Raw genomic sequence first — 15,222 nt, 5'->3', positions numbered from 1 at the left:
GGTTTAAATTTTACCATTAGGGAGTATCTTCCTCTCTCTGTAACGATTCCTGCCCAGAGAGCTTAAACCCCCTAACGACTGCTTTCAGAGTTTGAGGTAGGCACACATTCTTGGTTTGGTTGGGCTTTATGTTTTTCATTCATGCCTTTGAAGTTGTTGTCCAATGTCCATGTACTTACGAGTAGTGAAGAAAAATATGAAATCCAGGGTCCTTGAGGAAATAAAGTAAAAATCTAGACCGGTATTTGTAGATGGATAGCAAAACAAGGTGTTTTTCCTTCTTCTCTCTAAATAATATATATAAATAAGAGAAGAAAAAAGACAATCGATTGAGGACTCCAGTAATTCCTTTTTTCTAACTCATAATATTTAGCGGATGAATGAAGATTAGGTAGGGATTCTTGTTTTATCTTTTACTGATAGATTAGATTTTAACGTTACTTTGCAGAAACATAAGGGGCTCCATCAACTACTGTTATCCAAAATCATGTGAAATTTAAGAGATGAAAAAAATGGGTTTGCATTTTCAACAAATCCTCATCTTTTCTGCCGTCTTCATCCTGCTACACCCGTCACTCATAGCAGACACCCAACTACAACTTAAGGAAAATATAAGGACTGCCCCTCGCAAAGATCTTGCAAATAACTTCATAGACGGCACTAGTCTTCAAAATGCCTTTAACACTTCTCAAGACGTCTTCACTAGGTTGCACCATGACAGTAATACTGGGATTACTAGAGTCTCAGCGTCTACAGTTGCATGGTTTACTTTGGCAATGGCAACTGCAACTGGCTTAGGAGCTCTCCCGTTCTTCTTTATAGAGCTTGATCTGCAATGGGCCGAAATTTGCAATGGAATGGCTGCTCTGGGGTAATGCTGGCCGCTAGCTTTGACCTTGTGCAGGAGGGTCAGGATCATGGTAGTGACAACTAGGTTGTCATTGGGATTCTAGCTGGTGGTGCTTTCATTTGGCTTTGTAAGAAGGTAATCGTCTCTTATAAGATATATATCTTTCTTATTTCTGAATCATTAAATATTAAACCTTGAGTTGTGATATTAGTTACGTTTCCACACCCAATATATTGGTTGCCACATTTTCTAACCATTTGTGTGTCATTATAGACATTAGACAATCTTCTCCGAGGTAAAAATCCATTAGAAGGATTTCTTTCCTCATGTGGTGCTCAATCACGCATAATCTTGATGGTGCGTTCTTCAAACATAGAATTACGATTGAGGAACTTATTGCACCATTCTTTTGAATATGTTTGTGAATAGACATGATCCTACACTCCTTAATTCATAATTTTGTCTTCATGTGTTTTTTCCGACCGATAAGAAACCACTGTAACTGGCTTTTTACAATTCCTTGAACAATATGGGGAAGTGAGCATGTTGGACATAAAGGGTGCTGATGCAAATAAAGTCATCCTTGTTATTGGAATAATGACCTTCCATTCTTTTGGTGAGGGATCTGGTGTTGGAGTCTCATTTGCTGGCTCCAAAGGTTTTTCTTAAGGTCTCTTAGTGACTCTGGCCATAGTTGTCCATAACATCCCAGAAGGGCTAGCAGTGAGTATGGTTCTTTCATCAAGAGGAGTTTCCCTACAAAACGCGATGCTATAGAGTGTGATTACATCCTTACTCCAGGTAAAAACTTTTATTACATAGAATGTGCTTAATTTTTTAGCTTTACAAGAACCTCGAGTTTAACTGTGTTGATATGGTGGTTTGATTAGATAACATCGTGGGGAGCACTTTGAAAACTAACTGTGATATCACAAGTTTAACCCATTCAGCTACTACTTCATGAGTTTCTATTATTAAGGCACTCCTATGTTATCCACCTGATTGGGTTACTTTAGTAATTACAGCCGAGTCCCCTAGTTCTTGGATCTAATCTAATTGTACTAATGTGTGCATATGACAATTGAAAGTTACAAAGATTTACTTCATAAGATGATTTTATTTTTAACAACAACTGAACAAGTAGCCGTCATTAATACAATCTGTTTTTTAACGTAATTATCATTTAAACTGATTTCTCTCATTAAATTGACAAGTGTCAGTCGTCACTTTCCTTACCAACTCAGTTATTAATCTCCTTTTGGATTAATGTATAAATAATGTAATTGAGTATAAATTTCACACCCCTTGTTGTATAGGATGTTTGAATTCCTTTTCTGAATATAATAGTTTTCTTTTTATTGATGAGGGAAAAGATAATAGTCAAGTTTTGCTTAAGTAAACTTATCATCTTCATTAGGTTTGGATGATCATCTTTGTCAGAAAAATGCTGACACATTGTTGTGTCAACACTTACACATTGAATTTACAAAAGGGAGAGTATCTGTCTGTAGCTATTTGTAACATTGCCATTACCAATAACCGTTGAGCTCTATTTTATGCGAGTTTGAGAACATCACTAAGCTAGTTATCTTAATTAAATTCTTCATTGCTTGTTAGCTGATTATCTGTTCCATTGATGTAGCCTTTTGTTAATCTGAGCACTTAACAAAGAAATATAGTCCCTAATCTTTCATGTAGTGCATGTAAGGCCTATAGTGGTAGACTCTTAACGTAAAGGCGGATCAACAGTCACTATAAGAATATTAGAAATTTCTGTGATTGCATTGAAGAAACAATCCATTTATACTTTTTAGATTTTAAAGATGCGTATGGATGATACTTTTTTTATCAAGATAATATGTTCTTCTTTTCAAAGAAGAAATGTTCAATTTCAGTTTATCCTTGAAGTATTAAAGCTTGCAGCTGCAATTGGTATCTCAAGAACTATTATTTCTCATACTAATTGCAAGTATATAAAAATAACATAGATGATTGTAATTTCTTTGTTGACTTATGGAGTCGGCTAACACTATGACATATACAAGCGCGGACTTTATTGAAATTCGTTTAGAGTTTATCGAGTACATCGAGAAATTTATCTCGGCATAGGTATGTGCACCATATATATATTTTTTATGTTTGATAGGTTTTTGGGGGTTGTATATGAATCTTTAGTCTGAAGATTTTCCACCATACATTTCGAATTTAGGTCTGATTACTTATGTTCTTTCCTTTGCCTATTAGCTAAAGAGTTATTTGTGTACTCGTGGTAGATATATATACAGATCAGATATATCCTACAATAGTGTACGTTATTTGGGGCTTAATCAATATGATTCTCTGTCATAGTTGATTGTATCTCTTTCGTTTAGTAGTTATTGACTTAGTGTGCTAACACATTGTTTGTGTATTTTTTTAATACTGTGTAGAAGTCGTTATATGATTATATTTTTAGTTTACTTATTAAACAAACTAACACATTCTTCTTCATATTGTTTTTTTTAGGTTATAAGTGAGATAACACGGTAGCTCAATTAAGTTTGTTTGAGATGGATCGGTTGATTAGCAATTTGTTGGTCGAGTTATGTAAATTGCATTGTTGTTGGATTATGAGACTTCATTTTGAATAAAGTGCTTAAGTTATTTAATTTTTTTATCTGTGAATAAATCATGTAATATGAACAAGTTCTTGGAATGATTTATGTAGGTAATAAAATTATGATTTTTGTTTCCGTAATGGACTCCAGCTGTCAAGTATCTGAATGTATTAGTGGTGTCGAAATGTATTGGTTTACAGGAATTTCAAATTTACAGAAAAAAAAAAGTTATGACGGCTTCCAAAGAACTATCGTGTGGCATACCAATTCTTGAAAGTTTTTAGTGTTAATTTCTTGACACTTTTGTTTCTCAGGGTGACGCTTAAATAAAAATAGTCGTAAATGACGGTTTAGTTTTTGACACTTTTTCTAATAAACTATGATGGTTAAGTAAAACATGTCATGCAAAAGGATCCAGTTATGAAGTTTATAAATGAATTTTTCTCATATTAAGTTCGAGCTTTGATGTCAGCTTCTCTAGAACCGTCATCAACTTTTTGACATTTTTTGTTAACTTTTATGACGGGCTCTATAATGACAGTTGTTTTTTAAATGAAAAAATGTCATTAAATCTGTTTCATGACGGCTAAAAGCCGTCATCACAAGTCATTTTTTTAGTAGTAGTTTTAGTCAGTTCAATTATTGAATTTGTAAGAAATGAATGATTAAAAAAAAATTAATTTCAAAGAACTATCATTCTGTTGATAAACAATTTGACTGGAGTTTTGCCTACTCTTCTTTTGAATAAGTCTGAACTTAGGTACAATTTCTTTGTAGTTATTTCAATTATTTATGGTACCTGTAACTCCATGAGCTAATTCATCTGTTATATATATTGGGTATATCTGTTACTAGCTTTGAGTTTAGAGTGAAATATCATTTTTGTAGTATTGCAATCAGTACTTGCTGTATCTTGTAGCAGTTAGTAGTTGTTTATTTTTGTAGAAGATTGTACTTGTATGTTGTAGAGGTATAAATTGGTATCATAACCCCTTTTTTTTCCCATTCTTGTAATGGGTGGCATCAAAACTCTAACTTTTTAAATTGGTCATTTTATACACTACTACAGCTAGCTATGATGGAATTTTAGTTAGTTTGCATCTCATAAAGGGGTTTTTTTTTTTTTTTTTTTTAAAAAGACTTCTTTGTCTTAAGAAATGTAACACATATCATTATCGTTGTTATTGATATGCTATTGTTATTGCGAATTAATATTGTATAACGTTGTGACTTTTTAGTGCTTTATCAAAAAATTTAAGTAAATTATTGTTGTTAAAATTGTGATTTTTCACTATTTGTTTTACTGAGTAACAGAAGTTTTCATCCTTTAATTGGATGCACTTCTTGGTGAAGATGTTGGTTTGTCATGTTGAGGGTGTTGTCCATCAATTATAAGGAATGTTTTTATAAACTATGTTTTGTTCAACATGGTGAGGGTGTTGGTTTGTCAAAAATTTTATTCGCGTGGTGGTTGTGTCTAATGTAGGGGCAGAACTAGGAATTTAGAGTAAGTGGGGGTCCATAAACATAGTAAAAAAAATTAGTTGCATATCGACTCATGAAATTTCTGATTATATGGCTTTTACTACCACTACCACAAGTTTAATTTCATTAGTATGTTCTTGGTGATATAATATTACTCGTTTGTGTGTGCGTGCTGCAAGTCGTATTAATTAGTTAGTATGACACCTTATTTGATATGCAAGTGGCACTTGTATTGATTTTTTTTGTTGTGTAAGATGTCTACGAGAGTGCCAAGCAAGGCATGGATGAAGGCACCGACGTTATCTACGGAATATATACGGGAGCTCTATTTTACACTCTACTCATTATTATGTTCAACGGCTTCTCGGAGCTTAACATGACCATTGCAAAGTTACCAGTGTTTTACAAGCAAAGGGACCTCCTGTTTTATCCTTCACGGGCTTATTCCCTCCCTACATGGGTCTTGAAGATTCCCATCACATTTGTAGAAGTTGTTGTTTGGGTGTTCTTCACCTATTATGTTATTGGTTATGATCCAAATGTTGAAAGGTAATGGCTAATCAACATACATTAGAATCTTGATCCATGATTTGATATGTGTTTCAAATAACATTACGTCCAGGCAATGACCAAAGAACTTTTACAACTGCAGTCTTCTCAGACAGTATTTGCTGCTCCTACTTGTAAACCAAGTGGCTTCTGGACTGTTTCGTTTCATTGCAGCAATTGAAAGGAACATGATTGTGGCAAATACATTTAGGGCATTTGCATTGCTTATACTTTTAGTCTTGGGTGTATTTATTTTGTCACAAGGTATGTTCTTTTTGAAAACTCAAGCCATGGTTGTTTATGTGTTTGACAGAAATATTCTTAGATCATATTTAAGTGCCTTCTTATTGCTACTGACAACATTAAGAAATGGTGGATATGGGGTTACTGGATTTCACCTTTGATGTATGGACATAATGCACTCGTAGTAAATGAATTTCTAGGGAAGCAGTGGAGGCATGTAAGTCATTGAATAAATAAAGGAATTGGTAAATAGGAGAAGAAAGAGTAAATAGTTAATTTTGTCTCCATATATTAAGACTGATAGGGATTAAATTTGCATGACATTATAGATCCCTGTTAATGCAACCGAACCTTTGGGAGTGTTGGTAATAAAATCTCGTGGATTTTTTCCTCATGCAAACCCATCTATGATATTCATGGACGAGCCAACCTCTGGTCTTGATGTGAGAGCAGTAGCTATTGTGATGAGAACAGTAAGGAACAATGTTGATACAGGAAGAACCGTATTGTGCACAATTCACCAGCCAAGCATTAACATATTTGAAGCATTCGATGGGGTTAGAAAATATTAAAAGTTTAGATGACCAACTTTTTGCAATATTAGGATTGTATTTTATGAAAGATATATAATTAACAACGTAATTTGGATTTACAGCTATTCCTAATGAAGCGAGGAGGACAAGAAATATATGTAGGCCCATTGGGTCGTCATTCTTGCCATCTCATCAGCTACTTTAAGGTGAGCTTTTGTAGACTGTCAGAGTGCAAAAACAAGAAAAAAGATTTCTTTCTATTTATTTCCTCTCAAGACACTAAATTTCATCTGCATGAGTTCTAATACAATCTCTTGTTCCTCATCAAGGGAGTAGAAGGAGTTGGTAAAATTAAAGATGGTTATAATCCAGCAACATGGATGTTAAAGGTGACTAGTGGCGCACATGAAAATATTCTGAAGATCGATTTCACTGACATATATAAAAAATCTGAATTATATGGGTAGGTTTATTGTGACTTGGACTTTGGCAGAGATAGATTGAACCTCTTTAATTTGTTTTGATGGCTAGAATGAACATTGTCTAATTGATCTATCATGCTTCAGGAGGAACAAAGCCCTTATCAATGAACTGAGTGCCTCTTCACCTGGTTCAAAGGATCTTCACTTCGCTACACGATACTCACAGTGTATCTTCGTCCAATGTATGGCTTGCCTATGGAAACAACATTGATCATACTGGCACAACCCACCATATACTGCAGTTAGATTGCTCTTCACAACCATGATTGCTGTGATATTCGAAACAATTTTTTGGGATCTTGGCTCCAAAAGGTAACTAATATAAACAATATCATCCCCTCCCAACTCTCCTTTCATTCTCTTGGATTTATTTGAGTTTAACTCCAATGCTTGAAATTGCAAGGATAAGTAGCAGGATTTGTTCAATTCAATGGGTTCCATGTATGCCGAAGTTCTGTTCCTTGGTGTACAAAATGCTTCAGTAGTGTAGCCAGTGGTGGTTGTTGAAAGAACAGTCTTTTACCATGAGAGAGCTGCTGGAATGTATTTGGCATTGCCCTATGCCTTTGGACAGGTAAACCATTCTCTTCGCTTATGAAATTTATGTTAGCTTAATTAATATATGTATTTGGTTATAAACATATTTTCTATATTTCTCACTGAGTTTTTTTATTGTTGCAGGTTGTAATTGAGATTCCATACATTTTTCTTTAGGCTTTGATATATGGTATAACATAACAATTGACGATATCTTTGATTACACAACTGAGTTATATGTTGGGGAAGGAACATTTGGGGACATTTCAATTGGAGATACAATCACATGGCCCATGCGTTTTGTGGAGCCAATTTGATGTGAGTTGGTAAATTTTTTTTTGTGCAACCTAGTTGGTTTTGTATACACATGAAGATGTATGGTTATATATGGAGTATACTAAAACTCATGTAATGTACTTATCTACAATATTTTGGTGTTTTGTTGAAAGAATCTATTGTATTTTGGTAAAATGTTGATTTGAGTTGGATAACTTAATTTTTGAAGGAAAAATGGATATGAAATTTAGATTATAAGAATTTATTTTAAAAAAACGTTAATGCTGAAAAAAAATGACGAATATAGATCGTCAAGAAAATTTATGTATATAGAAAATTGACGTAGCAAACTGTCAATAATTTTCAAAATTTCATCCCAAATTCCATTAAAATCGGACAAATTTGACTAGTGAAATAGCAAAGTTGGACAATTATAGACCGCCAACAATTCTATTTATTATTGACGTTGACCACCCGTCAAATAAATTTAAATTTATTGACGGTAACTAACAGTCAAGAAAAAAAACGACTGTGAATTGTTTGACGGGCCTTGAGACGGGCGATGTCAGTCAAAGCCACTCGTATTATGCTATTTTTTTTTCCTAAATTATGTATACATTTCACTAATTGGGTTAAGGTTGATACAATGCGCACGACCAATGCTATAGTCCGTTCTTTACGTGTTATGGTTTGGCCTGGCTGGCGTCTACAACCTCACCTAGTAGCCCCATGCACCCCGTCCGACCAAATTGCACTAAATGGGTTGGCTAGGGTAGATGAAAACAGAATGAAGGCTTGAAAGTAGTCATAGCTAAGCAAGATTTAAAGGAGCCTCATTTCATAAGTGAGGAGCAAATGGAGGAAAATGCATAATTAGAAACAACTATATATGGTAATATTTATATTTTTGTTAGAGTCCGCTTATGTCCCAAGAGAATTTTATTTCCTTTTATATCCATAATGGATGGAACTCATATAGGAGTTGCGTCTGCATTTTAATTCTTTATATTTGTATCGTTTTACTTTCTTTTTCAGGTGCTACCATTTACAAATACGTTTCTATGGTATTCTATCCTTTATTTTCATTCCATACTTTGGGGACACAGTATGATTTTGTTTGGGGGTGGTATACAAACACGTTGTAAATGTTTAAGCACATATTAGGTTGTATATTACGTATTATTTGTCTTTATAAAAATAGTTTGTACTATGCACTTATGATAATGGTATTATTTCGTTTTCTATGATGATATTAGTCTAGAAATCTCAAATAGCAATTTAATTAAGCATAGTTCTTTGAAACTTAGGATAATACGTAGGTAATAGTCATTGCATCTTTTCATTAACATCTTGCATGAGCATATATGAGTGTACTTGGCAGTATTTTTCTTAGACCTAGGTTAGACTACTTAATTTTACATATCTTGTGAGATTCTACCCTAAAAGCCTCATATGAGTGAGTATCTGAGTGAAAACACAAATGAGACATATAATCTGAGTAGAGAAATCACATATCCACTTGCTTGATCACCATACAATATCCTAAGCAAGAATTTAGGCCCTCTTTGAATTTAGGCCTTTCCTTTAGCCTTTTCGCAACCACAAATCTTTTACCCATCTTTTAAACCAATAAAAATAAAAATAAACCTACCCATCTTTGAATGAGTTTGAGAATTGGATGAGTAAAGAAAATAAAGAGAAAAACCTGTGGAAAACCTAAAATTATTTAGTTGCTTCAGAAAAGAAAAAAATAAAAGAAGTTTCCATTTGAAGAAAAGAAAAGAAAACAAAAACTCCAAAAATAGAATAAAATGAGTCAAAAAGCCAAAATAAAATGGCTAAGGATGGAAACTAAGTAAGTGTAAAAGCAAAGTAAGAACAAAATTTTATCTAGTTACATGTAATTGAAGAACCTATTATCTTAGACTTGTTTATTTGAATATCTATTCTATTTCTTCTTAAACCATCACCTCTGCCCCGTATCACCTAATAAAGACCTCTAGCTCAATTAGGATTAATTTGGTGTGATAGTAAGTGGTAGATGTGATTAATTGACCTTGGCTCCTTTGGATGTCATTGAGATTGTGAGGAAGTGCCCACTGCACACTTGAGTGAGCTAACTTGAGTGGAAAAATCAGAGTATTTTTGTCTTGACAAATTGTGAGGACCTACTTAAGGACGTTATTCCAAACATTTCAGAAATGGACCTGCCATTGCATTTCATAACATAGTTCATAGCATGCATGTATATTTTTAGATGATTTGATTATTATGCATGTATTAGCTTAGGTTTCAAAAGCATTGTTCTTATTATATTGTTATTGAGATGTATAGATATCTGAGATTAATTAGGAAATTTATTTTTATCTCTTAGTCATTGTAGTATAATTGAAGTTTGTGAGTACCTTCTCTGGAAAACTTTCACGAGGCTATAATTCGTCTACTAAGGAATTTCTAGTGGTTTAAAGCCTTATTGCATATGGTCAATGCAATCGCACTCCGTGAAATGAGATTAGTTAAACCACATTTCTGGCCACTTATCTGTGTTTATCTCTCATCGTTGCTTGAGGACAAACAAAATGTCGTTTGGGGGTGGTGTGATAAGCACCCAAAAGTATAGTTTAAACCCCTTAATAGTACGTTATTTAGGACAATTATGTTTATAATAAATAAGAGTTAGTAATGCTTACGCGTTTTTGTGCATTTCAAGACTTGAAGTTCATTAGGTGACTAAAAGCACCACTTTTGCATGGAAAACAAGTCAAGATGATTACCAAGGAAGTTCTACATTTAAAGCCCAAAAATCATGGAGAAAAGCCTTTTTCAAGCCCAGTCAAAGATGGGAAGTCAAAGTCAATCGGGGCTGAAAAAGGACAAAAAAGTCAATAGAACTTCAACAGGCCGTATATTTGGACTCGGGTCTCAGAATTGACTACGTTATGTCAAAACGACCGGCTCGGAATCAGATTTTCAATGGACTTGGCCTTGCCCCAATCAGAGCTATAAAAGTGGATGAAAAGGGCATGAAAGTAATTTTCAACAGCTATGGCCCTTTTTAGACTTAACCTAATGGACTTTGGGCTAACTTTAGAGGCCCAAAATCCCCCCTTTTAGCCCATACATAAAAATATAACCCTAACCCTCTTCTATATAAAGAGGGTTAAGGCTAAATACTAAAAGTCGTTCTTTTACCTCTTCTAGCAAACCCTAAGTTTAATTTAGGTTTATGTTTTCTTTAGTTTATAATTAGGTTTAGCAATTATAGCCACCATTAATCCCCAATCAATCAAAAGATTTAGTTTAATTAATTTTAATTATTGTTTTTTAAATTATGTCTTATATTCAATCTTTAGTTAATATTATTCCTATGACACTAGGTTAAACCTCCATTAGAGGAAGTTTATGAAACCATGTGTGGATGATTAATCATTAGTATTTATTGTTTTGCAAATAATAACTTCAAGTTCTTCATTATGCGTAAATAGAGATAGAGCTCATAATGGAGAACTAGAGTATAGAGCCACCACCAAATAGATTTGTGGTGGAGCTACACTCTCATGCTAGTGAAACTTTGACCCGAAAGGACTTGGTCTTCACTAGGGATTAATACAGCGATTAATCTAGTTAGTCGAATCGCATGGCGGATTAAAACCCTTCTAATACCTTTATCTATTCTTTAAATTTACTATTTTCACATCATATCTACTGTTTTGACTCTTATTACTGAATCGTAATTGCAATCTAGATTCGCATCCAAGTAGTGTACGAATTAGAGTTTGGCAAACGCGACTACTCTCTTCTTTATCACATGATTTTGATGAGTTTTATCTAGTATTTTTCCACAATAATTTACTGTTCATGACATCATTTATCTACTACTCATCATATCCATTCTTAATTATTTAATTATTTATTATCACTGCCTAGGGGAAGTATTCTTTGTGTTTCCCTTAAGTAGTGATTCATTGAATGACTACCTAACTAGGAAGCACTCCTTGATGTTGCTCTCGGTAATACATTAAATGGCTGCCCGAGCTTACATAAAAGGAAATAAGATATTAATAGCATAAATATAGGAACAACCTTAAATAGAAATAAGGGTTAACGATGTTTTGTCCAAGAGGGCATCAACACTCCCTTGATTGCCTAATTGTAGTCTACTTATGAGAACAACCATGAAGCAGAAGGTCGTAGATCAAAGGTATCAGTAGATTCAAATCTCTTGAATTCCCTATCATATAATCAATCATTAGTTTAGTTTAGTTTAGTTTAGCTTATAATTAGTAATTCCCAATCTCTACAATAATAGTTTTTAATCCCTCGACACCCTTTTCCACTCCCGTCCTTCATAAGTGATACAAGTCAGAAGCGGATTGATATGCTACTCATCCTTTACTTTAGAGTGATATTAGGTTTTGATCTTGTGTGGTTTTAATCAATGACACCCATCATCCATCATCATCCACATATCATTCCAACCATAAAAATCACGCGTGTCACATATCACATGAAGACAAGACAACAAAAGGCAAGATGCAAATTCAAAGTAACAATCAATTCATAGGAATCTTACAATGAGCCCCACTAGGCCTTCCCATGTGGAAAATGACTTGCTATTTCTACCATGAAAAAAGAAAGACTAGCAGCACGAGGAACACTCTATTATATCAAGCTACTTAGAATCACATCATTCAAATACTTATCCTCACCACCAATCCCAAAACAACAAAATCAATATGACACGAGCCTCGCCTCAACATCACCTACATCTTTCATTGGCTCCTCTCTAGTCGCTTGAACTGCTTCAACTGCTTTAACTACCTGAACATCCATCACTATCAAGGCCCCAGCACACGTCACTTCAATTGCTGCATCCGCATCCACCATCGCTTTCCCCTTCCATATATGTGATAAGCACCCAAAAGTGTAGTTTAGACCCCTTAATAGTATTACATTTAGGCCAATTATATTTATAATAAATAAGAGTCAGTACTGTTTATGTGTTTTTATGTCTTCCAAGTCTGAACTAATTTCCAGCAGTTATGGCCTGTTTAGACTTAACCAAATGGACTTTGGGCTCACATTAGAGGCCCAAAGTCCCCCTTTCAGGCCTATGCACGAAAATGTAACCCTAATATTCTCTTGTATAAAGAGAATTAAGGCTAAATAGTACACTCCTTCCTTCCTTTAGTTTCTAATTAGTTTATTTTAGTTTTAGTTTAGTTTAGGGTTAGAATTAGTTTTATAATTGTAGCCTCCATTAGAACCTATATAAATAAAAAGTTTTAGTTCTTCAATTAAATTCTTGTCTTTTACATTATGTCTTTTATTATTAATTTAGTTAGTTTCAATTCGATGATATAAGGCTAAACCTCTATTAGAGGGGGTTTATGAAGCCACGTGAGGATGATTAGTAATTAGTTCGTTATTGTTCTTACATAAGAGTTTCAAAGTTTTTCGTTGTGAGTTTCTAGAGATAGAACTCATAACAGAGAACTAGAGATTAGAAACCCCATCAAAGAGATTCGTAGGGTGCTAATCTCTCATGCTAGTTAAACAATAACTATAGATATGTGGGTTGTTTACTAGGGATCAAAATAAGCAATTCGATGACTAAACTAATAGCCAATCGAATCATGTGGAGGATTACCCCTCTCTAATCCCTTCTCATATCATCAAATCACTGTTTTCTACTCTTTAGTTTACAATTTTCTTAGCCTCATATTACTCTCTCATTAGTTAATAGTAGTTTATTCTAGATTCACATTCAAGTACATGCAAACAAGAGTGGATCGAACACGACTATTCATCTATATCAACATGTGTAGAGAGTATTATTATTGATTGATATGCACGTTTTAGTACTGTAGAAACTCTTTTTTTACATTTATTAAAACTTATTTATCAAATCACGCCGCTTGCCATCTTGCTTATTTATGTATTGCGTGTTTAGATTAAAACTATGAAAAGCTATTTTCACTATTCTCTATTGTTTTTACTGTTCACATTTTTTTGAAATTTTTTTGCTACTGTTTTAGTGCATACGAGTTGAGAATCCAACTCCTTGTATCCCCGTGACCTGACCTAAAAAGTTCAAACTCCTACTTTTACTTGAGAGCACGCTTGCACCCTCATTTTGCCTGTCTAGAGCGCGCCCCGCTCTCCTTTAAATTTACAAAAAAATAATAATAATAATACTAAAGCTCGCCCCACGCCATTATTAGCCTATTCATAAGCGCACCCATGCCCTAGTTTAAGTAGATTAAATTAATCATTTTTACAGTTAGTACAATGTTACCTCACGAGTACAGTACAATACTCGTATGCCCAACCACTTCAGTATTGCATAATTAATTTTTCATACTATACGGTGTCTAGAAAACTCAAAGATTTGGGTTTCTCTAATTAAGGAATGTGCACGCACGGACAACCTCCCTCAATTCTTAAGTGGCCTGGCCGTTGGTTTGAATATATTATACGTGATTCAAGGCTGTTGAAGGCGTTATTTATACGCGTAGCAAGGACGCTCCAGGTAACAACTCTTTACATCCACAAATCTACTATAAGAGGATTCTATTTCTAGTAATAATCAGGTTAATTTTTGTATGCTCATTTGGAATTGCCTATTAGACTTAAAACTTGCATGAGATTAAGATCTTGTACGTACAAACCTGCCTTATTAGTTTATCATTGACGCTAAAATAATCGCCTATCTAGAAATTCACACGTCACCACACACACACATACCACTTACACCCACCCCAACTACATTTGTAGCAATGGGTGAAGAAATAGCAGAGAGAGCCCTCTCTGATTTTTATAAGGCTTTAAACAATAGACCTGAGTCCTGCATCATTCTTGCGCACACTATGGGAGATTTTAGATTCCCCCAATATATTTAATCTGTTACCTGTTTTCTACGGCTTAGACCATGAGAAGCCTTATCAACACTTACGTTAGATACAACAAGTTCCTACTATATTTCATCATCCTAATGTAAGACCTTAACAAATAAAGCTTAGGGTGTTTCCTTTCACCCTAGCTGACAAAGCGGCTGCTTGTCTAACAGCACAAAAGCCGAACTCTGTTGACACATGGGAAAAACTAGTTGAACTATTTATGGAACAATTCTACCCACCACAAAAGATTGACGAAATGCTACAAAATATTCACTTCTTTCACCAAAAGCCTCAAGAATCTTTTTATGAGGGTTGGAATCGTTTCACTGATCTTCTAGTAGAGTGTCCCCATCATAACCTTAAGAAAGACACACTTGTTCGTGCCTTTTTCAAAGGCCTACCCCAACACCATAAGGAGACTTTAGACATCATGAACGGAGGTCATTTCTTAAGTAAAGGAGCCACAAATGCATATAACTTCTTAGATAATCAATCCAAGAAAAGTAACAACTAGGGATGTAACGATTACTCCCTCTTCACTTTGTCTTCTTCAACAGTTAAGTCAACCACTATGTGTGAGGTAAAACAAGATCCTGAACTTAGAACTTTAATTGAAACCCTCACTCAAAAGGTTGATGCCCTTTCTATGAATAAACAAGAAGCGAAACCCATTCCAGTCATGAACATCAACTCTCCTCGTTGTAATTTCTATTTTAGTCCTGAGCATTCTGACTTCTATTGTCCTCTAATACATGAACATCCACCACCACA

General features: G+C 34.4%; 1 pseudogene; it reads left to right on the top strand.

The window, feature by feature from the left end:
• The first annotated feature begins 512 nt into the window (after nt 1–512).
• On the top strand, nt 513–7,606 carry LOC147515860 (pleiotropic drug resistance protein 1-like; annotated as a pseudogene).
• The last annotated feature ends 7,616 nt before the right edge of the window (nt 7,607–15,222 follow it).

This window comes from Coptis chinensis, chromosome 2 (assembly GCF_015680905.1).
Source record: "Coptis chinensis isolate HL-2020 chromosome 2, ASM1568090v1, whole genome shotgun sequence".
Taxonomy (NCBI): Eukaryota; Viridiplantae; Streptophyta; class Magnoliopsida; order Ranunculales; family Ranunculaceae; genus Coptis; species Coptis chinensis.
Note: the sequence above shows the minus strand (reverse complement) of the source record. Positions and strands in the feature narration are given on the sequence as shown.